At 41.1% G+C, this 25,654-nt stretch overlaps 1 protein-coding gene and 1 long non-coding RNA gene across 2 annotated transcripts in view; both read left to right on the top strand.

Moving 5' to 3' along the window:
• Nucleotides 1-25,654, top strand: part of LOC113435791 (toll-like receptor 6) — a 458,202-nt gene that overhangs the window by 76,528 nt on the left and 356,020 nt on the right. The window lies entirely within an intron of this gene.
• LOC148125477 (uncharacterized) lies at nt 223-9,019 on the top strand. The gene is made up of 3 exons (XR_015744221.1): nt 223-335; nt 2,183-2,335; nt 6,873-9,019. It is a non-coding gene; the product is annotated as an uncharacterized LOC148125477 (long non-coding RNA).

Here is a 25,654-nt window from a genome sequence, read left to right on the forward strand (position 1 = left end):
AGAAAGCCAACGTGTGGTTACCCAAATCTACCAAATAAATAATATGGAAGGTGCAATAGATAATGATGAGCTCACTCCGCAGCAGAGCCACATACCAGATGGTTAAAAAGTCCCAATGCAAAAGGAAGGGTTTGCAAAAGTAGGACTCCGCCTGCCAGCAGGCCAAGTGGAAAAACGAGTCCTCTCGCCTGCCAAAAGCAAGCAGGCAGCTGCATTAGTAATGCAGACTCCGTTGCCAGCTGATGTTTCTGGAAGCTGCCGGGTTTGAAGCCCAAGGCCCAGAGCGAGCAAGCTTCACCAGTCAAGCTGCCAAGTGGAGGAGGAGAAGGAGTTAGGTAACTGGGACCAGTTTCCCTTCAAGAAGCCGGCGAGAGCCACCCTCTCTGAAGCCGCGTGAGATTGCAAAGAAGGGCAGGTGTGACCGATAGGTTGCAGAACTCAGCTAGGAAGGGGGAAAGGACTATTGACCAGAAAGGGTGGCTTGGCCTCTTGTGAGAAGCTGTGCCAGAATGAAGCACGCAGACACATTTTGGAACGAAACCCTCCAGGAAATGAAACTGACGTTAAGGAGAACTTTGTTTCTTAAAGAAAAAAAGAGAGAGGGGGAGGGAGGTAGAAACGAACTTAATTCCAAGCCAAGTTAGCCTGCTGCAATTAAATCACACGTAAATGTAGGCAGTGTCATTTTTAGCCGGGTTCAATTATAAATCTAAATTTAATAGAGAAGGTTGAGGGTAGGGTAAGATAGCTATCAGCTTTGCAAGTCCTGGTAGCTTTTATTATTTTGCACTTTAGGGAACTACCTAATTCCTTTCTGTCTCGTAAGATGTCTTTCACGGTGTTGTTGGCCATTGGGAAATTTTTGACTGCCTTTGACCGATGGTTTCTGGGCAGAGCTGCTTGGCACATTGCCAGTGAAGGCCTGTCATGACTCCCTGAGGGTAGAAACCAATGACATCGTGCCCCCTCCCCACTCCAGACCCACTGCCAAGGCCCCCAGGGCCTATGCTGCTCAGCTTCCGTTCAAGAGGTCTGCTGACAACACAGTCCTTTCAGCAGTTCCAAGAAGGCTCCATGCCCATTTATCTGTGGCCCTGAGGACCCAGGCAAACCTCCAAGAGGCCTCAACGACTCTGTATAAAAAGGATGCAAATGACCAGCTGTCTGTTAGGAGTATAAACCTTTCCATTCCCCATCATCCAGTCAGAGCTGAAGAAGCTTCTTGGATGAAAACGAAAGGTCTTCAAAGAAAAACCAGAAAGTCCTTTGGCCTCTTGAAAAAGCGCCTTTGGGACAACCATGACCTGGATGACTGAGAATCTCCATAGACATTCATCTCTTATTCCTACCAAGCTAGCCTCTGATGGTGGCAGCTACCACCCAGTGAGTTACAACACATCCATGGCTTATACCATCCTAAACAGGTTCTCAGATTTCTCATTCTACTCAGCATAAACTGGCACAAAAAGATGATCTTTGTCACTGTCAGTTTACACTGACTTATTTTCAGTATTTAGAAAGTGAGGAATAGCTATGTTTCCTGCTTGAGACAGCGGCAGCAACAAATGAGAAAGAATGGCACTCTACCAGCCACCCAAGCCAGCTGTAGAAGTTTCTTCAAAAGATCCAGACTTCAGAATCCTCTCTTTAGATATGTATTTCTTGGTTCTCTATTCGTTGCGTTGACATCTTGACTGCCCCCCCACCCCCCCCCACCCAAGGCCAATGTAATTCTGTAGATATTTTAACAGAACAATAGAGTTGGAAGGGACCTTGGAGGTCTTCAGGTCCAACCCACTGCTCAAGCAAGAAACCCTAGACCATTTCAGACAGATGGCTTCTTCAAAACCTTCAGTGTTGTAGCATTCACAATTTCTGGAATCAAGTCATTCCACTGATTGATTGTTCTCACTGCCAGGAAATGTCTTCTTAGTTCTAGGTTGCTTCTCTCCTTCATTTGTTTCCATCCATTGCTTCTTCTCCTGCCTTCTGGTGCTTTGGAGAATAAATTGACCTCCTCTTATTTATGGCAACCCCTTAGATATTGGAAGGCTGCTATCATGTCACCCCTGGTCTTTCCCTTCACTAGACTAGCCATGCCCAATTCTTGCAACCGTTCTTCATATGTTTTATCCTCCAGTCCCCTAATCATTTTTATTGCTTTTCTCTGCACTCTTTCTAGAGTTTCAACATCATTTTTACATCGTGGAGACCAACACTAGATTTCCGATTAGAAGGGAGAAAAAATTCTGATTGTGCAAGGATTTTAACCTGGGATAATTTAGGAGAATGCCACATGGGCTTTAAACCTGTCAATTTCTAAAAGGCACGACAGGTAAGCAGCAAAAAGCTGCATGTGAATACATAAAGAAAATGCTTAGGTGTTTTATACAGTACTGTCAAGCATTATGCACATCTGTTGTAGTACTGAATTGCTTTCCCAGCAAAATGGTTTCGGTCTTCTCAGGAATATTAACTAGCCACACCTGGATAGGCTAGTTGAATAGATTTCATTGTCTACACCTGGTAGATTCAACTCCTATGCATTTATTAGAATGAATTATTTCCCAGTTCTGAGGTTTGGAATATGGAATTTCAGTCTCAAAGATTTGTTCAAAGATTTGTTCTGCATATAAATGCTGTGATGGTCACCCATGAATAAGTCATCTTGTTTGTCATGTTATTAGCTCTAATAATTGCCTATGTCTGTACCCTTGTATTATGAAACACACATATTAAGGAGGAGAAGAAAGAGGAAGAAGAGAAGGAGAAGGAAGGTGATGGAAGGAGGACGAGAAGAAAGAGGAGGAGGAGGAGGAGGAGAAAAGAAAAAGAAAGAGACAGAAAGTGTACAATTCTCTTTCTCTACTTTTAATGTAACTTTCCCTTAAAAGGGATTTGTTATCGATAAAAGATCGGTTTTTACCAATAGATAGGAGTAATTGTAACTCTGGGGTCATTGATGCTCTCTGAGCTTGGTTGTTTTCTTGCAGACGTTTCATTATCCAAACTATGGCTTGGATAATGTTACCAAGTTTGCGTAATGAAACGTCTGCAAGAAAACAACCAAGCTCAGACAGCACCAAGGATCTCTCAGATCAGTTTTGGATAAGGAGCACTTTCATTAAAAACAAACAAACAGATGTCTGATTATTCCATCAACATACCCAGATAAGTGATATTTTTCATTAAAGATAACGCCTTTTTTAAATCTCTAGGGCTACTTCAAAATTACATGCAGTGTGATTAATTCCAAGATCCCTGTTTGTCTCCAGGGTTGAACTGAGTGATTGGAGTATCATCCCATTTCCCTGTACCTGTTTTGCACTATGTATTAAAGAATGAGTAGCTAATAGGCTCGTATGAAGGGTCGGAAGGTACAGGAATGTAGTGTTGGTTGCCAATTCTCAATACAAAGCTGGATCTTTCCCTGCACAATCTGGGAGAAAGATGCAGCCGCTTTCAAGAGTTGTAGAGAGGGGCTGTGTTTGTGTTTTCATGGTCTCAAAAGCCCCTTTTGGAGTTTAATTTTGAAAACTTGCACATTTGATTGAGGAACATATGAATAATCAGAATGTAGTATATAGAACAGAAGCCATTCAGACTTACAGCAGTCTTGGAAAAGATGACTTATGACCATTTTTCACAGTTACAACTTTTGCAGCATCCCCATGATCCTGGGATTGAAATTCAGATGCCTGGCAACCATTTCATGCTTATGACAGGGGTCCTGTGATTCCCCTTTTGCAATCTCCCAACAAGCAAAGTCCGATTCACTTAACAACTGAACAATGGCATTGATGCACTGAACAACCGTGGCAAGAAAAGTCATAAAATGAGGCAAAGATTCACTTAACACATTTTTCTCTTAGTAAGAGAGTTTGGGCCCAATTGGGGTCGTCAGTCGAGGACTACCTGTGTTGAAACTACATAGCAGTCTTCCAGCTTCAATATGATCTGCAAAATTAACAAGGTGTGTGTGTGTGTGTGTGTGTGTGTGTGTGTGTGTGAAAGGCAATAATCATTACAATTTCTCTGCAAGATAGGACACTATCTTATCACTTCCACATTTTAGATCTTGGACATAGCTAAGCAAAAAAGTCTTTGTTTAAGGATTCCTAGCAAATATATACTTGGGGTGAAGGGCACTTTTTGAAATTTCACCTCTAACAGTACCTTTTAAAAAATATTCAGCTGAGTCATTTGTTTTATTTTAAACATGTAGGCCTTAAAGATTTCTATTCTCAAAGCAACTTGCAGACTATTTTTTAAACAAACCAAATCCACATTCATATTGAAGTCCAAAGTGAATGGAAAGAAATCAAATAATAGATGACACCAGGTCTTGATGGTACGAGGGGTAGGATAAAAGCAATAGAAATGATGACAATACGATCAACAATTATATTGATTTACAGTAAATTATATCGAATTGAGCTATATCTTTGCGGATCAGGGATCCTATGCCAAAAAAAATTAATAATAATAGGCAAAAACAAATACTAGAAGAAAGGGAAAAGAAAAGTTATCTGTTGGCAAGGAAAAAAATTATGGTGCCTTCAATTAGATATTCTTGATTTAGTTAATATGGTATAATATGCTAAGAGTTTGTTGTGGTGATTGAGGCACCAAGCGAGAAAACAGAAAGTGGCAAGTTCTAGTCCTGCCTTAGGCATGAAAGCTGGCTGGGTGATTCTTGGCCAATCACCAAGAGACGATGAATTTTAGTCCCGCTTAGATATGAAAGTTGGGCGGGTGATTTTTGGCCAATCACCAGGAGATGGTGAGTTCTAGTTCTGCCTTAGGCATGAAAGCCATCTGAGTGACCATGGGCCAATCATTCTCTCTCAGCCCAACCTCACAGGGTTGTTGTTATGGGGAGCATAGGAGGAAGATGATGTGTTGGATACATTTGATGCCTTGATATTTTTTTTCTGTAAAAATAATGAAGGTGGGATACAAGAAAAACAAATAAATAGAAATAAATAAGGGGGGGGGGAGGATTTCTCAGACTTCCTAGAGAAAAAAAAAGTTCATTTTTAGGGAGCTAAAAAAAAAAAGGGAGAGGAGCAATGAGTGAAAATGGATAGTAGTACTTTCTGGGAGAAGCAGGAGTATGCAGTGATGCAAGATGAACAAAGATCAGGGGAAAGGAAGCATTGGATAGAACTACAGAAAGATAAGGATAGGATAAGGTTACAGAGGTTTTCGAAAAGGAGGATATGCGTCAGACCCAAGACCCCAGAGAAAGCGTGCTTACTTACATACATATACATACTTAGATGAATATTTTTGGTATAAAAATGATGGTTCCAAATCAAATGGACAAAGTTAAGAGATTTCAAAAATGGCGTTAGAACATAGACTCATCGGGCTGGAAGGGAACCTGGAGGTCTTCTAGTATAGCCCCCTACCCAAGCGGGGGACCCTACACCATTTCAGACAAATGGCTGTCCAGTGTTGGAGCACCCACAACTTCAGGAGGCAATCTGTTCCACTGATTAATTGTTCCCACTGTCACGAAATTTCTCCTTAGTTCTTGGTTGGATCTCTCTTGAACAAGCTTCCACCCATGAGTTCTTGTCCTACCCTTTGGCGCCTTAGAGAATTACGTCTATTCTCTCTTCTCTGTGACAGCCTCTCAAGTACTGGAAGACTGCTATCATATCCCCACCCACTATCCCTTCTCTTTGATAGGCTAGACCGGGAGTGTCAGACCTCAGTTTCACTGAGGGCCATATCAGCATTATGGTTGCCATTCAGTGGGTCAAAACGCTTAGCACCCTGGCTGTATCTGTCATCAGTAGACTGGATCCAAAGAACCAATGCTCTTTCTTGCCCAGGTAGTCCTTGACCTATGACCACCATTGAGCCCAACATTTTCAGTGGCTAAGCTGGTTAAGGGAGTTTTGCCCCCGATTTACGATTTACCTTGCCACCGTTCTTAAGTGAATCACGGCAGTTGAGTTAGTAACACACTTGGTAAGTAAATCCAACTTCCCCATTGATTTTGATTTGTCAGAAATGCTGATCACATCACACACACACACACACACACACACACACACACACACAGACAGTGCAACTGTCATAAATACATGCCAGTTGCCAAGTGCGTGAATTTTGACCACGTGACCCTAATTCATAAATATTTGTGAAGCCAAATTGCGTGAATACTGGAAAATTAATCTTTTACTTCTGTGAGCAGCTCCCAAACTTTTATTCAAGAGAAGATCTGACTCACCATGGGGGTTGGGGAGGGGAAGAATTTAAGGAGCTACATGATGGGAGAAGGTAAAAATGTATGAAGAAAACTTTAGCATTAAGGTGTTTTTGTTTAAAAACCATACATAACTCTAAGAGGAAGCTTTTTATGCATGAGCTGTCTGCTGATCCAGGGACTGTGTTGAATATAAAATTTGACTTCCTAACAGGAAGGTTAAAGAACAAAAGAACTCACAACAGGCATGTTGGATTTAGCTCATTGCTGAATTCTCCAGAAAATAATTTTGCTGAAGGATTATTCAGGTCACACAAAATCAGCAAATGAAATGGGGACCAACAATCAGATCCCTCAAGGAACAGGGACTAAATAGAATTCTTGGCAAAATGTCATTATTCAGTTTGTAGCAATGGTGTTTTCCCATGAAGATTATATTTCTTGCTGCAAAGACTTTCCTTATCACCTGATCTAGGACTTGTATAGATAGGCTAATGTCATGCTTCTTTGAATATTGTTGTCTTTTTATAAGAACTGGAGGTACCTATAACCATCAGGTGTTCACAAATTTGTGATTATTCATCATATTCAGAAACCATGTGCTATAATCTCTCTCTCTCTCTCTCTCTGTCTGTCTGTCTTCTTATCAAAGGGAGAGTCAACCTGGAAATAAGGAAGAATTTTCTATCAGTAACTACAATTAATCAGTGGAACAGCTTGCCTGTCAGAGGTGTAGGTGATCCATCGCTGCAGGGTTTTTTTTGGAAAAAACTGGACAAGTATTTGACCAGGTCTCCTACCTTGGGTCGGAGGTTGGAATAGAAGACCTCTCGTGTCCCTTCCAGCCATATGATGGATAGAAACTAATCAAGGAGAGAAACAACCTAGAACCAAGAAAAAATTTCCAGACAGTGAGAACAATTAACTAGTGGGACCACTCCTTGCTTCCAGAAGATGTGGCTGCTCCAATACTGAAAGTTTTAAAGAAGAGATTGGATAACCATTTGTCCGAAATGATACAGAGTTTCCTGCTTAAGCAGAGGGTTGGACTAGAAGACCTCCAAGGTGCCTTCCAACTCTGATACTCTGTTGTTCTGATGGATATGGCACTTCTAGCAAATCAGCATATGATGGATAATGCAGGAGCCAAGCAGCTACTTCTACAGCAGATGGAAGCCATAGTGAATTCAGAACTGCCCAGGTCAGCAATGGGATAAGGGCCAACATACAACAACCCCCGAAGCTGGATGGAGAACTCGCCCCCACTCCTTTGTTTTTAAAAGAAAAACACGGATCACTTTCAATATTTGCTTTCGAAATTCCTTGGCACAAACGCAGCACCAGTACCAGTAAAAGAGAAATCACAACACCCCCAAACCACAAAAGAGGTCACGGAACTGGGAGAAAAGGTTTTGGTGACATCCAGAGTTCTTTAGCAATCTCAACTCTCGAGCGTCTCCTGAAAAGTTGCAGAAGGATGGCAAGCGTGATTTTAAAGAAGGACATAAGCTGAATGGAAGGCAGCAAAGCAGCAAGTTACAACGACAGCAACAACAGCAACAACAACAAAGTTACATCTTTGAAATATTCCTCCAAGTGCAGCTGAGAAAGTCCAACTATGAATCATTTGTTTACTGTGGCATATAGTAAGAACATAACTTAGTGATGTTATTTTAACAAGACTAAATTTGTAACAGCGATAGGCATACTGAAGCCATGTTATCTGCCTTTATTGATTTATTTTTTTAGATTTCTATCCTGCTGGATTTAATTAGATTCTTGGTTCCTTACAATAAGATAAAGCACAATACCTTTGTTTTAATATTAGCAAAGCAACAGCACAAAATGTAACCAAGCCTCATAACATGTAAAAACTCAAACAAGCTGGAAGAGCTGCATCTTCTGGCAAGTAACCAAGACAGGAGCTGATCTAACCTCAAATGAGGAGACTATGGTGTTGCCACTGAAAAATAAGAAATTCCTTCTTGATTTAGCCAATATGACTAGGGCTGGATTGCTGAATTCGTTTTGCATTCCCCCAGAGACAATAAATTATGTGGGGCCCTTGGTGCTGTCTGACCTTGGTGGTTTTCTTGCAGACGTTTCATTACCGAACTAGGTAACATCATCGGTGGTAGAAACCCTACTCCCTTCTAGCACTGATGATGTTATCTAGTTGGGTAACGAAATGTCCGCAAGGATACCAAAAGCTTAGACAGCACCAAGGACCCCAGAGTTCAATCCCAAGCTGCAAATTTTCTCTTATTGGTAAAATAAACTATTTAATCCGATATAAAGTACAATCTCAAGAGTCACGATTTTAATACTGAAATTGCAATTTCTATCTTTCACAACTTACATCCTGGCTCAGCGGGACCCTTCGGTGCTCCAAAATTTCCTGATTTTGCAATGTTTGTTTATCATTGTCTTCACCAAATAATTTTTGGCCGTTTTCTTTCTTCCCAGCCCAAAGACATGTTGGAAAGAAATGCCATATCCAAGAGGCACATGACTCTGTTAGTCTGTCTATCAGCAACATAATTCTGGAAACAGAAGGAAAAAAAGAACCAAATCTGGCCTGATGGAAAAAGCCACTAAAAATAGCTTAAGTTCCAAAATAGGTTGGATTCAACAAGGGGTTGCAAAGAAAAAAAATCTAGAAAAAAAATGTCTTAAGATGCACAAGTTGTCTGTGATTATCAATGAAGTCATAGATTTTGATTTGTGTCTTAATCACTGGTAGTGTGCAAAATGTATTTGCATTATTTACATCTCATTTAATAAACTAATAATCATGGATATTTTCATCTTAAAATTTTACACTGGATGAAGATGCAGTGAGAGCCAGTTTGGACTAGTGGTTAAGGCACCAGACTAGAAATCAAGAAACCATGAGTTCTAGTCTTACCTTAGCCACGAAAGCTAGCTGTGTGACTTTGGGTGAATCACCAGGAGACAGTGAGTTCTAGTCCTGCCTTAAGCATAAAAACTGACTTTGGATGAATCCCCAGGAGATACTGAATTCAAGTGCCACCTTAGTCATGAAAGCTGGTTGGGTGACTTTGGGCCAGTCCTTCCCTTTCAGGCCAGCTCACCTTGCAGGGTTGTTGTTGTGGGAAAATAGGAGGAAAAAGGTGTGTTGGATATGGTTCTCACCTTGAGTTATTTGTAAAAATAATGATGAGATATAAATAAATTTATGAATGAATAGATCAGTGGCCCATCTATATTACAGTATTTCTGCATATAATTTGCAGTTTGGCTATGTGTCCCTGAATAACTTTCCTTTTATGACTGAATCCTGTCTTTAGTCTTCATTAGGAGCATGAATGCTACCTGTGTGGTAGTGCTAACACCACACTAATTAAAAAATAATTTAATGTTTATCACTATCCCAAGGCTCTACATTAAACAGAAAAGGCTCAATAAATTTTGGTTATAGAGTGGCATGTATTTCTAATTTTTTAAAAAAGCTTATATATTTTTCCAATTCAAAGACACCCACATCCTATTCTGCTGATCAAAGCCACAATTATCAGTTTCATCTTGAAATTAACCAAGTTACTGAGAAAGCTGCAGGTCTCCTTTGACCTAAGAACTGCATTTAGAAAAACAAAAACAAAAAAACCCTATTGGCCTTGAAAGGTTGCCGACATAGGCAAAATTTGTGTGGATTGAAAAGAGACAGCAAACTCTCCAGTAAACACCTTGAAAGGTTTTTGCTTGTTGCATCATAGGTCTCGAAGCCTGCAGAATCAGCAGTTTGAAGAGACCCACAGCCAAAGGAAGAAAGAGAAGAGAAGAAAAAGGAAGGGAAGGGAGGAGAGGAGAGGAGAAGAGAAGAGAGGAGAGGAGAGAGAAAGAAACAGATAATTATTAGTGAGAAAAAAAATAAACTTTTCTCTGACTCCTTTCCCATTTTTCCCTGCAGTCTCTTTTACTTGTTTTGTTCCACTGAGGAATTATGAATTACATATACAAAGCATATTTGTTTTATTTTGTTATGAAACAATAGGAGATAGTATCCAAAGGCTTCCAAAAACAATTATTTGATGAGGAAGGAAAAAAGGTCTCTGCTGCATTAAGCAATGCCAGGACCTTTTGCTCTTGCTCTTAAACTAAAATTAAAATAACCAAAGCATTAAAAAAGAATAGAAAAAAAATCTCACAGGACACTGACATGCACATGACTCAGGTAATTGTGTTCAAAGCTTTATAACAGCTGACATGAAACAGAAAACCTCAAGGTCTTTCAAGGGAAGGAGGGAGGGAGGAAGGAAAGAAGGGGAGGAGAGTTCATGCAAGATCTTGTGAAATGTTGTTATTCTTGAACATGGTAAAGTAAGATGTAGGGATAAAACTTTGCAAGCTCTAATATTATTTTAGGCTATTACCCAGGATTATGGAACAGAATTTCAACCCTGGAAAAAAATCCTAACTTTTACAAAATGCAAATGATTCTGAAATACATCCAAATATTTTACTGCCCCATTAATAATGGTGGTGCCAGAGAATGCATGAAGTTTTGCCATTTTGTACTGGATGGAAGAAACATTGTGAAGGTTAGATGAGAGGCAAGAAAAATCATGCATTGCTGCCACTTTGTAACAATGCCACAGCTTTTGGGATGGATTCATTGACACGCTTGCATATTTCTGGCACAGTCCCTGAGAATGTAGAGTGGGGAACACGGGTCTTCAGATTTCCAGATTATATCTGGAAGCTATTAAGGAGCCAGTTTTGGCATGTACACTACATACAGGGCTGAAATATATTCAACTCAAAATGGAGTGTTTTCTTAAGAATAACTGAATAACAGAGTTGGGAGGAACCTTGTGGGTCTTCTTGCTCAAGCAGGAGATCCTATGCAATTTGAGACAAGTGGCTGTCCAGGCTCTTCTTAAAATCCTCTAGTGATGGAGCACCCAAAACTTCTGGAGGCAAGTCGTTCCACTGGTTAATTGTTCTACCTGGATTTGTTTTATTTAGTTCTAGATTGACTCTCTCCTTGATTAGTTTCCATCCATTCTTTTTTGTCCTGCCTTCAGGTGCTTTGGGGAATAGATTGACTCTTCCCTCTTCTTTGTGGTAACCCCTCAAATATTGGAAGACTGCTATCATGTCTCCCCTAGTCCTTCTTTTCATTAGACTAGACATGCCCAATTCCAGCAACCGTTCTTTATGTGTTTTAGCCTCCAGTCCCCTAATCCTCTTTGTTGCTCTTCTCTACACTTTTTCTAGAGTCTCAACAACTTTTTTTGACATTGTGGCAATCAAAACTGGATTGAGTATTCCAAGTGTGGTCTTACCAAGGCTTTATAAAATGGTACTAAAACATGTGATTTTGATTCTATCCCTCTGTTGTGATGCAGCCTAGGATTGTATTAGCTTTTTTGGCTGCTGCTGCACACTGCTGGCTCATATTTAAGCGATTGGCCACTTGGATTCTAGGATCCCTTTCACAGTTACTGCTATTGTGCCATTTACCTATTCTATATCTGTACCAGTGGTGGGATTCAATTTTTTTTACTACCGGTTCTATGGGTGTGGCAGGGGAAGGACACTGTAAAATCTCCGGGCAGAGATGGTATTTGCCAGTTCTCCAAACTACTCAAAATTTCCGCTACTGGTTCTCCAGAACTGGTCAGAACATGCTGAATAACACCTCTGATCTGTATATTTGGTTTTTCTTGCCTAAGTGTAAAACCTTACCTTTTGTTAAATGCATTGATGCTTATAAGAAACTAGGAAAGGCCAGAATCTGTACTATAACTATAGTCTCTTAAGGCATGACAGCAGGAATGATAAGCTTGGAAAAACAAATAAACAAAAGAAGAAAAACCACTAACCATACAATCATACAATCAGATGGGGCTAGGAATGGGTTTTCTCCAATTATTCTCGTTTGTTAAGTCACTGGACCAACTGGGCAATTTTAAACAACCCAGCTTGGAACCAGTTGGGGAATTTCTGCCTCCTACTTCAGTATGTTGTGATGTTTGTTTAAAACATTGCCTGTTTTGCTTTCAACCACAGCCTGAACTTTTATTTCCTGCTTCCTGGTTATTCCTTCCAAACAATAGCAGAGGTCAGAAAAGGTGCTGCATTTCATGCTGTTTCTTCTGAGTCAGCTTCTTTTTTTCATTTTTTTTTCCACGAAGTGAACAATCACTATACAAGCTGAGGTCTCTGGGAATTTTTTTGCCATCAATTTCAGGGAAAGAAAGAAATTCAGAGCTGGCACACTACTCTGCTGAAGGAAGATTTGCTGCTTGGATTTTTATGCACCTAGGGCACAGGCGCAGTTATTTCTGGATAAATGCTAAGCCTAATTTTAAAAAAAGTCTACAATAATCCCTCAGGACTTAAACTTTACCAGTCCACCAGACTTGAAATATGCACAAGGAGAAGTGAAAGAGTCACTTCTCACAGTTCAGCCAGATTTAACAGTAGTGCTACCTGGTGGGAAGAGAACCGGTCTGTTGACCTGGTGAAGAATATGAACAATTTGAATTTTCACCCTGCTGAGTTGTAAAAAAAATACAATTCTTACTTAATCTGTGCAGAAGAGATAGACTTGTGTTAGGCAGTAGAAGATATCATGAAACTTCTGCTGAGTGCAATAAATCTCCTGCCCCCAAAATATTTTTCAAAACCCCTAAATTTTTGAAATCATTAAGTCAAAGGTAGATTATTGGCAGATCAATTGAAATTCAACCAGGCAAGCAGCATTGTAAATGCCTGGGTATAGTTTCCCCTATGAATGGCTCAAGGAAGGATCATGGAATAGCTAGGGTGCAGAATGAACCATTCCTTAAGATTTGAATAGGTTTGGAAAAAAAAACCCCTCAAAACCCACAAGCATAAGTGATTAAGGCACCAGGCTACAAATTAGGAGATTGTGAGTTCTAGTCCCTGCTTTCTAAAGTTAAGAATCACCTCCTTTTCACCCTTTCCTCTTAACTTTCCAAAATTTCACTGGATCTTAGAATATCTTGTGTTGTATAAACAGAGGCATAGAATCAAGATCATGTGAAGTAATAGTACCCTAGTAAGACCACACCTGGAATACTGCAACCAATTTTGATCACCGCATTACAAAAATGATGATGAGACTTTGGGAACAGTGCAGAGAAGAGCAACTAAGATGACCAAAGGCCTGGAGACTAAAACATATGAAGAATGGTTGCAGAATTTGGGTTTGACTAGTCTATAGAAAAGAAGGACTAGGGGGGACATGATAGAAGTATTCCAGTATTTGAGAAGCTGCCACAAAGAAGAGGGGGTCAAATTATTCTCCAAAGCACAAGAGGCCAGGACAAGAAGCAATATTTGGAAACTAATCAAGGAGAGAAGCAACCTAGAATTAAGGAGAAACTTCCTAACAGTGAGGGCAATTAACCGGTGGAACAACTTGACTTCAGAAGTTGTAGGTGCTTCATCACGGGAGATTTTTAAGAAGAGACTGGACAGTGAGTTGTCTGAAATGGTATAGGATCTCATGCCAGAGCAGGGGGCTGGACTAGAAGACCTCCAAGGTCCCTTCCAGCTCTGTTCTAATTCTAATTCCAATTCCAATTCCTATGCCATGCCACATGTTAGTAAGAATTTATCTCTAGTGAAGTAGCTGAGAGTTTGCACAATATATTTTTCTATCCGACCTTTTTTGCCAGAAAAGGTTAAGAGGAATTACACATGGTAGCAAACTGACTGACCTTCTCTGACATCTGAGTCCAAAAGTTTTGACTGTACATGTAATTCTTGTATAGAATGTCATAGGGACCCAGGAACCAGAGAGTGGGATCATCAAATCTTTTCCCAGTGCTTGACATAAATACCTACCTACCTACTTACCTACCTACCTACCTACCTATAAACTTGGATTTTATTTTCAACCTCTGATACAGGTAATTCTGACCTTATAATCTGAATTGAGCCCAAAATTTAGGTTGTTAAGTGAGAAATTTGTTAAGTGAGTTTTGCTTCATTTTATGGTTTTTTTTTGCCACATTTCTTGAATGAATCACTGCAGTTGTTCAGTTAGTCAGACGGTTGTTAAATGAATCTGGCTTCCCCATTGACTTTACTTGTCAGAAGGTCACCAAAGAGAATCACGTGACTCTGGGACACTGCAACTGTCATAAGTGTAAGTCAGTTGTCAAGCATCCAAATGTAAATCATATGACTATGGGGATGCCACAATGTCATAAGTGTGAAAAATGGTTCACTTTTTCAATACCTTGTAACTTCAAACAGTCACTAAATGAACTGCTGTAAGTCGAGGACTACCTGTACAGAATTTGGGACACTCCTCCCCACAACTAAAAGAACATGCATAGGGTGTATTCCCCATACACATTTTGCATGCTAGATATGATGTATTACTCTAAGTAGTAGGGCACCAATGTGCATGAATAAAACTAGAAAAATGCAGTAATAAGTAATAAGCCATGTGATTTATTAAGAAATGCTTCCAAAGATAAAGATTCTGTTTCGTCCCCACCTCCAGTGAACCCCGCCAGCTAAACATTACAATCAATGCTTAGAAATATTGCCTAGCACGTTTCTTTCTGAGATTATACATATTTTGCTAAGGTATCACTTCTGTAACTGATTTTATACTCGTTCTTTTACAAATGTCTATAACTGTCTGGTTTGGTTCTGCAACCCAACAGAACAGACACAGACTTCAAAGGATAATTAGGACTGCAGAAAAAAACAATTACTACCAACCTGCCTTCAAAAAGAGGGCTGTGAAAATATTTACAGACCCCTCACATCCCGGACATATACTGTTTCAACTCCTTCCCTCAAAACAACGCTATAGAGCACTGCACACCAGAACAACTACGCACAAGGACAGTTTTTCCAGAAGGCCATCTGCTAAACAAATAATTCCCTCAACACTGTCCAACTATTTACAAAGTCTGCATTACTGTTAATCTTCTCATCACTCCTTATCACCATCCTCTCCAACTTGTGGCTGTATGACTGTAACTTTGTCGCTTGTATCCTTACAATGTATATTGACTGTTTCCTAGTATGATTTGATTGCTTATTGTACCCTATGACTATTATCAAGTGTTGTACCTGAAGATTCTCGACTCTTGATGAATGCATCTTTTCTTTTATGTACACTGAGAGCATTTGCACCAAGACAAATTCCTTATGTGCCCAATCACATTTGGCCAATAAAGAATTCTATTCTATTCTATTCTATTCTATTCTATTCTATTCTATTCTATTCTATTCTATTCTATTCTATTCTATTCTATTCTTAATCACAAACACCCCTGTCTCTCCTTTCAAACACCCCCCCCCAAAAGCTCACATAACTTTTTTGTTTTAATAGAGAGTAGAAAATGGGAATTGCATATGAAAAGTGAGAAATGGGAAGGCACGAGATAATAAAAGCAAAAATGATTATGGCAACATTTCAACAGGAAGTGTAATATAGCTCGATAACTTCCTTTCACAATCCAACGCCGAAATTCTTGCTCTTATCTCCAAATATATCATACGTTAACAAAGAGCCAGTAACTAATTCCACTCAATTCCATTTATAGATTATCCTGATAAACAGGTATCTCGTTGTTTTGTTTCCCTTACATGAATATTCATGCTCAACTTTTACAACTAGATGACTCCTACTACAGTGTGAGAACTATGCGAGAAGGGTTACTATGTCAAATGAAAAAAAGCACTAGAGTTATACCAATCACCCTGCCTTTTATTTTACAAGAAACAGTGTGCAAACAACAATCAACCTGCAAGAGTTTCCATCCCCCCCCCCCATTAATTCTTGAGACATTTGTAAGTTGTGTTGCAGAGAAGTTGAGTTGCTGATATTGTGTCTCGGGTCTTTGGTGCTTCCTGAGCTTGGCTGTTTTCTTGCAGATGTTTCATTACCCAAATAGATAACATCATCAATGCTAGAAGAGAATGGGGTTTGTGGAGAGGAGGAGAGGAGGAAAACTATGGGGTTCTTAGTGCTCTCTGAGCTTGGTTGTTTTCTTGCAGATGTTTCATTATCCAACTAGGTTACATCATCAGCTCTCAAGAGAACAAGCCCCACTTCCTTCTAGCACTGATGAGGTTACCTAGTTGGGTAACAAAATGTCGGCAAGTAAATAACCAGGCTCAGAGAGCATCAAGGACCCCAACTCAGTTCAACCTTGAGCTACAAATATTCTCTTCTATCGGTATTCTGCTTGAACTAGAAACTTATTAATTAAAGTAATAATGATCTTGTTTGCTTGGCTGGCTGCAGAGTGGTTTCTAATAGTCTTTGATCTTTACTCACTCTTTATTTTTCTCCTCTTTATTCTACACAAAACTATCTATTACCTTTGCATCTTCCCAGCAATCAACGGTGGACTCCCTAAGCAAGCTCTTTGTCCTCATTTTGTCTTAATATGTAACGTCCACACACTTTTCACCTTCCGTATGTAATTCTGCAGCTTTTCTTTCAGTTAGCAACGTTAAAATGTCATTTTTCCAGTTTTGATCCCAGCTGTCATCACTTCCAGTCTTTCCATTCTCATAATGTATGTTTTGTACAAATCAGTCAGATTAAAATCACAGTTTGCACTTTTAATCCGTTCTTTTTCTTGTTCTGCTCTTATTTTCTTCCACTTTTAAGTAATTCCCTAATCTCTCCTTCTGTCTGTCTGTCTGTCTCTCTCTTTCTCTCTCTTTTTTGGAAAAAAGATATTGTAGAGAGCTGGGAGCTACACCCATATAGTTTTCTGGACAGAATTATTGAAATCAATTAATTAATCATTCAGACTGGGGTTTCTATTTGCCAAGGTGGGTTTCTGGGCCTCTCACATTATGGATCCTGTTATTTCCAGCCCCACAATTAGCACATTATCGTGCTAAATAGTTTAGTGAAAAGAAGGACTAGGGATGATGTGATAGCAGTGCTCCAATATCTCAGGGGCTGCCACAAAGAAGAGGGAGTCAAGCTATTCTCCAAAGCGTCAGAAGGCAAGACAAGAAACAATGGATGGAAACTAATCAAAGACAGAAACCGTCTAGACTAAGGAGAACTTTCCTAACAGTGACAACAATTAACCAGTGGAGCAGCTTGCCTCCAGAAGTTTCTTTATGGAAAGTTATTCAAAACAACAACATAAATCAAAGGGAAAGGGAAAAAAAAAAGATAAAGTCCAGCAGGGTTTAAAAGAAATCAGATTTCAGACAACCGGTCAACTTTTAAAGATAAAAAGAAAAAGAAAATTCAAAAAGTGAAGTTAAAACCCAGGCACAATTAAGAAAACAAACTGCCGAGAGGAAGATGAATGACGAGTGAGCATTCCCAAAGGGAACTGGAATCTTTATTTATTTATTTAATTTATTTATTTTTATTTATTTGATTTGTCAATTGTTTACAAGATAATAAGTATAAGTGTATACATAGTTATGAATACATGAAATGGGTACATATAAGAAAAATAAAAGAAACTATAGGACAGGGACGGTAGGCACGTTGGTGCGCTTATGCACGCCCCCTACAGACCTCTTAGGAAAGGGGTGAGGTCAATAGTAGACAGTCTAAGGTTTAACGTTTTTGGGGTTTGGGGAAGAAACTACAGAGTCGGGTAGAGTATTCCAGACATTGATCACTCTGTTGCTGAAGTCGTATTTCCTGCAATCAAGTTTGGTGCGATTAACCTTGAGTTTGTATCAATTGTTAGCTCTTGTGTTGTTATGGTTGAAGCTGAAGTATTCATTGACAGGTAGGACATTGCAATGTATGATTTTATATACCATGCTTAAATCAGACCGAAGACGGCATAATTCAAGGTTTTCTAGTTCTAGAATTTCAAGTCTGGTGGCATAAGGTATTCTACAACGAGCAGAGGAGTGGAGAACTCTTCTTGTGAAATATTTCTGGACTTTCTCAATTGTGCTAATATCAGATACGTACTGTGGGTTCCAGACTGATGAGCTGTATTCAAGTATTGGTCTAGCAAATGTTTTGTATGCTCTGGTTAGTAGTGTGATATTATCAGAGAAAAAGCTACGTAGGATTAGGTTAACAACTCTTAGTGCCTTTTTGGCTATGTAGTTACAGTGGGCTCTAGCACTTAGATCATTAGAGGTGAGTATTCCAAGGTCCTTGACAGAGCTTGGATCATCAACAAGATCTTGACTATTCAGCTTGTATTTTATTTTCTGATTATTTTTTTTTGCCAATATGTAAGACAGAGCATTTATTTGTTGAGATTTGAAGTTGCCATTTGTTTGACCATTCTGATACATAGTCAAGGTCTTTTTGAAGGGTAGCAGTATTGTCTGTGGTATTGAACAGCTTCATGACTCCCCTTCCCAAGTTGCTCCACGACTTGCTGAAAACCAACTTGGATCATCCCTAAGTGCTCCCATTCAAATCCAGGAAGCAGAAATTTTTTTTGACTGAAATGGTATAGCCTGCTTGATCAGGGGGTTGGAGTAGAAGACCTCCAAGATCCCTCTGTTATTCTGAGGCTCTATATTAGCTGCTGCCCTCAGTGTTGACCACAGAGATAAGCCTCAAAACTTGGGAAACGTAGAGCAAACAATGACCGTTTAGACGAAATAGTGTCATCCTCTAAAACAAACAAACGAACAGAGAAAGTAATACCTGATTAAACATTATATTGCAATGATATTGAAGAGTTAGGCAATAAGATTTTCTCGAATGGGTGTATATAGACACTGTAGTACTCCAACCACTGCTGTACCAAGATAATCCCTTCCTATTGGTATGTTGTCTAAGGTTTCCAGATTTTTTTCTCCCCCTGCTAGATCATTCCTCAGACTTCCTCAGATGTAGGAGAAGGAATGGGAGAACTTGAGGGTGGAATGAAAAGAAGGATCAACCTAGAATTGTTATGTAGCCACAAGTGAACTAAATCCAAATGTACTTGGGTGTCACTGACCCTTATTTAATTCTAACCAAGTGTCCACCATTAGTTGAAAAGATTTCTGTGCACAGGTTTTTAGCAATAAATCAGTTGAACTGAACATTCACAGGTGGACTTGCTCTTTCATGCCAAGGGGGACACAAGATTTTGGAGGAGTGTGCAGGTATGCAGAGCAAAATCACAGTTAGGACTCCTGCTTCGTCTGGATGAGCCAACACTAGTATCCTGTGCAAGCAAAGGAGCATTTTTTGATAGGGTTCTGATTTTACCCATATATACCTCACAGTTACGGAATTTTAGGACTGGAAGGGGTCTTGGAGGTCTTCTAGCCCAACCCCGTCATCCTGGATAAATAGTTGTCCAATCCTTTCTTGAAAACTCCAGTGATGGAGCACCCACAACTCCAGGAGACAAGCTGTTTCATCGATTAATCATTCTCACTGTCAAGAAATTCCTCCTTATTTCCAGGTTGGATCTTCCTGTGATGAATTCGTTGCTTCTTATCCTGTTTTCAGGTGCTATGGAGAATAAATTGACCCCCCTCTTCCCCGTGGCAGCCCTTCAAGTATTGGAAGATGCTATCACCATCTCCCCTGAGCCTTCTCTTCATTAGGTTAAATATACCGAGTTCCCTTGGCCATTCATCATGCGGTTTAGCCTCCAGCCCACTGATATTCTTTGTGGCTCTTCTCTGAACTCTTTCTAGAGCCTCCACGTATTTTTCTTGTATTTTGTATTGCATTGAGCAAAAGTGGAGGCAGTATTCCAAATGTGGCTGTATGGTGTAATATGAGTGGTATCATCACTCTCTGATATAATAGTTGCACATCCTTAACTGAACTAGCATCCACTTTGTTCCGGAAAGCAGAAAGCAAAATCCAGAGTGCAGCCTGATGGTTTAGGCACAAAATTGGATCTCTAGCAACACTCACTCTCTAAAGAAGATAACTTGTCCAAGCAAAGCCTATTAGAGCAGTTCTAATAGGGCTACACCTTTAAGCCTCATTACAAGATCTCAGTCAGATTTTGTTTCTGCTGTGCCTGGACAGGCTGACAGCAATGTTGGATTTTCGACGGTAAGTATGAATTCAAACTAAATGTGGAACAAGAAACAAGAATGTTTGCTTCAAAACCCAGGAAGCAACCAACGCCAAGTGAACTCATCCTTCCCATTAAAATATATGGCTTAAAAACTGATTATGATTTTCTGCCAGTGAAAAGTTATACAGCAGGAAATGGCAGTGTAGAAGTTGGCTTAAGGCAGACAGATGAAATTGCTCTTAAGGCTGGTGAGCTGGGATTTTAGTTTGCAGAGAAACTCAGAAAAAACTCAGATGAATGAACAGGTCCAGTTAAAGTGGAGTTTGTGCTGAGTCAGGCATGCCATTCAAAAAAACAATCTCAGAAAACAAAATCAGGGGGCATTATTTTTCTTAGCGAATAACCATGGAATTGTATCATGGCATAAGAAAGTACTGAACAAGGGAACACAATCTGATCACTTGCAATCACTAAGTTTAGAGAATAACAGAGTTGGAAGGGACACCTTGGAGGTCTTCTAGTCCAGCCCTGGTCTGTGGACCGGCACCGATCATCAGCATGCCAGAAACCGGGATGCTCAAACAAGCAAAGCCCCATTTCAGGGATGCAGGCAGCACACAAGCCACACCGCCTCCGGTCCATGGAAAAACCTCTGTCCGTGGAACTGGTTCCTGGTGCCCAAAAGGAATTTAAAAATTGTGTCAATATACGTAGCACCTTGTTTCCCAATCAGTAGTCTTTCAACTTCATCAGAAGTGTTCCAGCGCTGTTTCAACCATATTGGTCTTGGGGAACTTTTTCAGATTTGGAACATTTCTGGAATAGATGAGGCTTTTTAAAAAATAAATTTATTTTTATTACAAATATATTTTCTTCCATTTGATGACATGTCATCCAGATACAAATATCTTGTGCAATACAGTTAGTGTTTACAATCATATTCATAGTATTATTCTCTAATCTTATCTTATTGTACTTAACATCACTATCTCTTTATCTTTCTTCTTAGCTTAATTATTTCTATTAAAAATATCTATTACCCTTAACTAGTCCATTATCTAGCTTTCATATTTCTTCTCTAACCATTGATAAAATAATTCCCATACCTTATAATATTCAGTTTCCTCTCTTTCTTTAATTGCAAGTGTTAATCTATTCATTTCTGCACATTCTAGTATTTTCCTAATCACATTTTCTTCAGTAGGAGTCCAATTTTGAGCAAATACAATTCTCACTGCAGTTATCACATGAATAATCGAGTACACATTTTCTTTACTGTAAGTTTCAGGTAAGATCCCCAACAGGAATATTTCAGGTTTTAATTCAATACGCTATTGTATCATGTGGAATAGATGAGGTTAAGCCTCAGATGACAGTGTTTTCTCCAAGAAATTCTAATTACGAGATTTAGCCGTAAGCCATGTTCAATATCGACTCAAATGGCAGGAAATAAGCAGTGGCTAGTTTCAGAGTTTCTGCTCAGGAGGGTCTTAGAGAGAAAACTATTTCATAGAACTTAGAATAACAGTTGGAAGGGACCTTGGAGGTCTTCTAGTTCAACCCCCGTTAGAGCAGGAGACCTTTTATTATTTCAGACAAATGGCTGTCCAATCTCTTTTTAAAAGCCTCCAATGATAAAGCACCCACAACTTCTGGAGGCAAGTTGTTCCACTGATTAATTGTTCAGTCAGGAAATTTCTCCTTATTTCTAGGTTGCTTCTCTCCTTGATTATTTTCCATCCGTTGCTTCTTGTCCTGCTTTCAGATGCTTTGGAAAATAGATTGACCCCCTCTTCTTTGTGGAAGCCCCTCAAATATTTGAACACTGCTATCATTTCTCCCCTAGCTCCTCTTTTATATTACCCAATTCCTGCAACCATTCTTCCTATGTTTTAGTTTCCACCTGTAGCTTCTTGTCCTGTTTTCAGGTGCTTTGGAGAATAAGTTGACCCTTCTTCTTTGTGGTAGCCCCTTAGATATTGGAACACTGCTATCATGTCATCCCAATCATGACCCCTTATAAACAAACCTGCCAGATTAGACTCTATAGGGGTCCCACAGTATGACTTTGCAACTTTGCCTTCTTCCCAGATATTGGAAATGCCATTTTGAAGTAATGGTATTATGGAATAATGTGAAACCCTATTATGGCGTTCACTCATTTTGCTTCAAATGCTCTCAGCAAAATATTTATGCAACCTTGAGCCGGTGAGGATCTGTGGTCAGAGTTAGCCTGCAGTCTTGCGTTCTAATTACTGGGAAGGAAGGAAGAAAGGAAGGAAGGAAGGAAGGAAGGGAGGGAGGGAGGGAGGAAGGAAGGAAGGAAGGAAGGAAGGAAGGAAGGAAGGAAGGAAACAAACAGTAAGGAAGAAAAGGACTTTAGTGCAGCATCTTTCAGACGGTTCACATAGTGGTAGGTGGACAAGCTTTTGAATACTTTGGCCACTTAATGAGATCAAAGGACTCTTTAGAGAAGAGCCTAATGTTGGGAAAGTTGGAAGGCAGAAGGAGGAGATGGTAGAGAAGGAGATGGTTGGATAGTGTCATTTACCCAATGAACATGAATTTGGACAAATTCTAGGAGATGGGGAGGATAGGGGATCTTGGTATATGTGGTCCATGGAGCCATAAAGAGTCAGACACAACCTAGTGGCTGAACAACAGAGAAGCTTTTAATGAGATCGGATCAGAGCCAGTCTAGATATGCATCATAGTTGCACTAATTAAAATAGCAGCTGTATTTCACATCCAATTCCTAGTACATGTTTAAGAGCTGGGAACATGTTGGATTCCACCTTCCATTTACCCAGAGCCATTCTGGTATTAGTAATCAGGTTCATCCTGTATGATTCAAAGGAGATGACTGTCTCAGACCTCCTTAATGAGTTAAATATAGACCAGACGATGTGTGCTGTGTGCGTTCCTCACGAGAATCAAAGAGCTGGGACCGAGCCAGAAGGCAGATACACATTTAGAGCGATAAAGCACATGCTTCGCTGAGGTTCCAAGAAAGTTTGCCCGACATCCCTATTTGCTTTATGTTGTAGGTGATGTGAACCTGTCAGCAATCACTTTCTCTCAGAGCGCTCCTTTGTAACCGAAAAATTAACAGTCTATTTGTCAACAGGAACATTTCCCCTTGCAATTAGGAAGTATGAAACAAGAATAGCTCTCTTGCAGTTGAGCTGAGTTGATAATTCCACAAAACATGTTGCTAGGCATAACATATCCCTTTAAGGAATGCCACCAACCTGTTAACAAGAAGCATTCAATTTAAGCAGGCATGGTTATGCAAATTGGCTTTGTTTCGTGATAGTTAATATGTGGATACCCAGTGAATAATGTCAATACAAGTACACAGGTTCTATAAATGCAGAAATTTCTAACAAACCCAAACTATTTCCTTTCCCCCTTTTATTCTACTTATAAAACCAAAAATCCTGTTATAACAGAATAACAGAGTTGGAAGGGACCTTGAAGGCCTTCTAGTCCAATCCCCTGCTCAGGCAGGAGACTCTATACCATATCAGACAAATGGTTGTCCAATCTCTTCTTTAAAACCAACAGTCTGGGAGCATTCCCAACTTCTAGAGGCAAGTCATTCCACTGATTAATTGTTCTAACTGTTAGGAAGTTTCTCCTTAGTTCTAGGTTGGCTTCTTTCCTTGATTGGCTTCTATCTGTTGCGTCTTGTCCTGCCTTCAGGTGCTTTGGAGAAAAGATTGACCCGCCCCCTATTTTTTGTGGCAGCCCCTTAGATATTATAGATCCTGATTTTAGAAGCACTTGAATCTAGATAGGCTGTGTCCAGCTTGCTAGGGTTCTCATTTTCAAACCTTTCAACCTAATTTGAAACTGGCCTTTAATGATCTTTTCTGATGCTGGCCTGGAAACAGAAACTGTTCTGTATTAACATTCTTGTAGACTCGCATTCTGATTGGTCCACCCGGACCGCAACCCGATTGGTCCACTGAATGACTGTGATTGGAGCGCTAAGAATCTACCGTGATTGGCCGAGCCGATCGCGGGAGATTCAAAGCGCTGCCATTGGCCGCCAAGCTGCCAGCCGGCTGTATAAAGCCAAGCGGCTCGCACACTTTAACTGTCCTTATTCAGAAGCTACAATAAAGAGCTGATTGTTCACTTTCGCGTCTCGCCTCTTATGTGACCCGATCCACCGATCAAACACTGGCGACGAAGGTGGGATCGTGAGGCGAGGACCAACTAGCACATGGCAAACGGTGATCAGTGCCCTGCAAGATGGCCAGCACCCTGCCGCCCGCTCCGTTCGACCCAGCAACCGAAGACTGGGAGTCATACATCGACCGCTTCCAGATGTTCCTGGAGTGCAGCAACCTCAAGGACGCCAACGGCCAGAGGAAACGGGCAGTATTCCTAACACACTGCGGGCCCGCGGTGTTCAAAATGGCCAAGGCGAAGCCCACCGACGTCAAGGAGATGGACTGGGCTGACCTCGAGCCCATCTTGCGCCGCCATTACGCCCCTACCGTGCCCATCCTCATTCGTAGGCACGACTTCTACCGCCGAGATCAGCGCGAAGGCGAGACCATCGGCGACTTCGTGGCCCAGCTGCGGAACCTGGGAGGCCCCTGCGAATTCCCCGACCTGGACCAGGCGCTTCGGGACCGAGTCGTCCTCGGACTCCGAGACCCCGTGCTGCAGAGCCGGCTGATGGCCAAAGGCAACATCTCCCTCGCCGACGCCCTCGCTGAGGCTACCACCGCCGAGGCCACCCGCCAGTAAGCAGCCCGGATGAGGCAAGCCAACACGACTGAACGGCCACCGACCAACGAAGCGACCCCAACCACCGCGAAGCCCGGGGAAACCAGCTGTTGAGAAACGACCACGCATCATGGCGACTTCGAACCCCAATCCGACACCGAGGACGAAGACGAGGAAATCCATCGGCTGCAGACCGAGCGCGACCGCCGGGATCGCAGGGGGCGTAAGTCGGGTTTCCATTGTGCCGGCTGCAGCGGCGATCACCCCCGCTCCGAATGCCGTTTTTTCGACGCCATTTGCAGGCACTGCGAGAAGCGGGGGCACATCGCCAAGGTGTGCGGGAACAAAAAGAGCTACAGCCCGCAGCGACGAGGAAACAGCCCACGACGACGAGATGGCACCCCCCCCAGGCACCGAGACCGACCGACCGAGAGCTGGTGGAGCCGCGACAGCCGCAGCAGACGACTCAGCGAAGCACAGCGGCGCGAGGAAACCCACCAGACGGTCGTCATCGGCCATTCATCAACCACGGACGCCCGAAAGGTACACATGGCCCTGTGCATCGAGGACCAGCCCTGCGAGATGGAAGTGGACTCTGGGTCCTACCTCTCAATGGTTTCTTGGCGCACAATCAAGCACCTAGTCCCGACCATCTGCCGCAATGAACTAGATGACCAGAAGCTAATCCTGAAAGACTATCAGGGAAACCGCATCCCTGTGGCCGGCATCGGGCACTTTA

The sequence above is a fragment of the Pseudonaja textilis genome, chromosome 6 (genome assembly GCF_049901715.1).
Source record: "Pseudonaja textilis isolate UNSWEBS1 chromosome 6, rPseTex1.2, whole genome shotgun sequence".
Taxonomy (NCBI): Eukaryota; Metazoa; Chordata; class Lepidosauria; order Squamata; family Elapidae; genus Pseudonaja; species Pseudonaja textilis.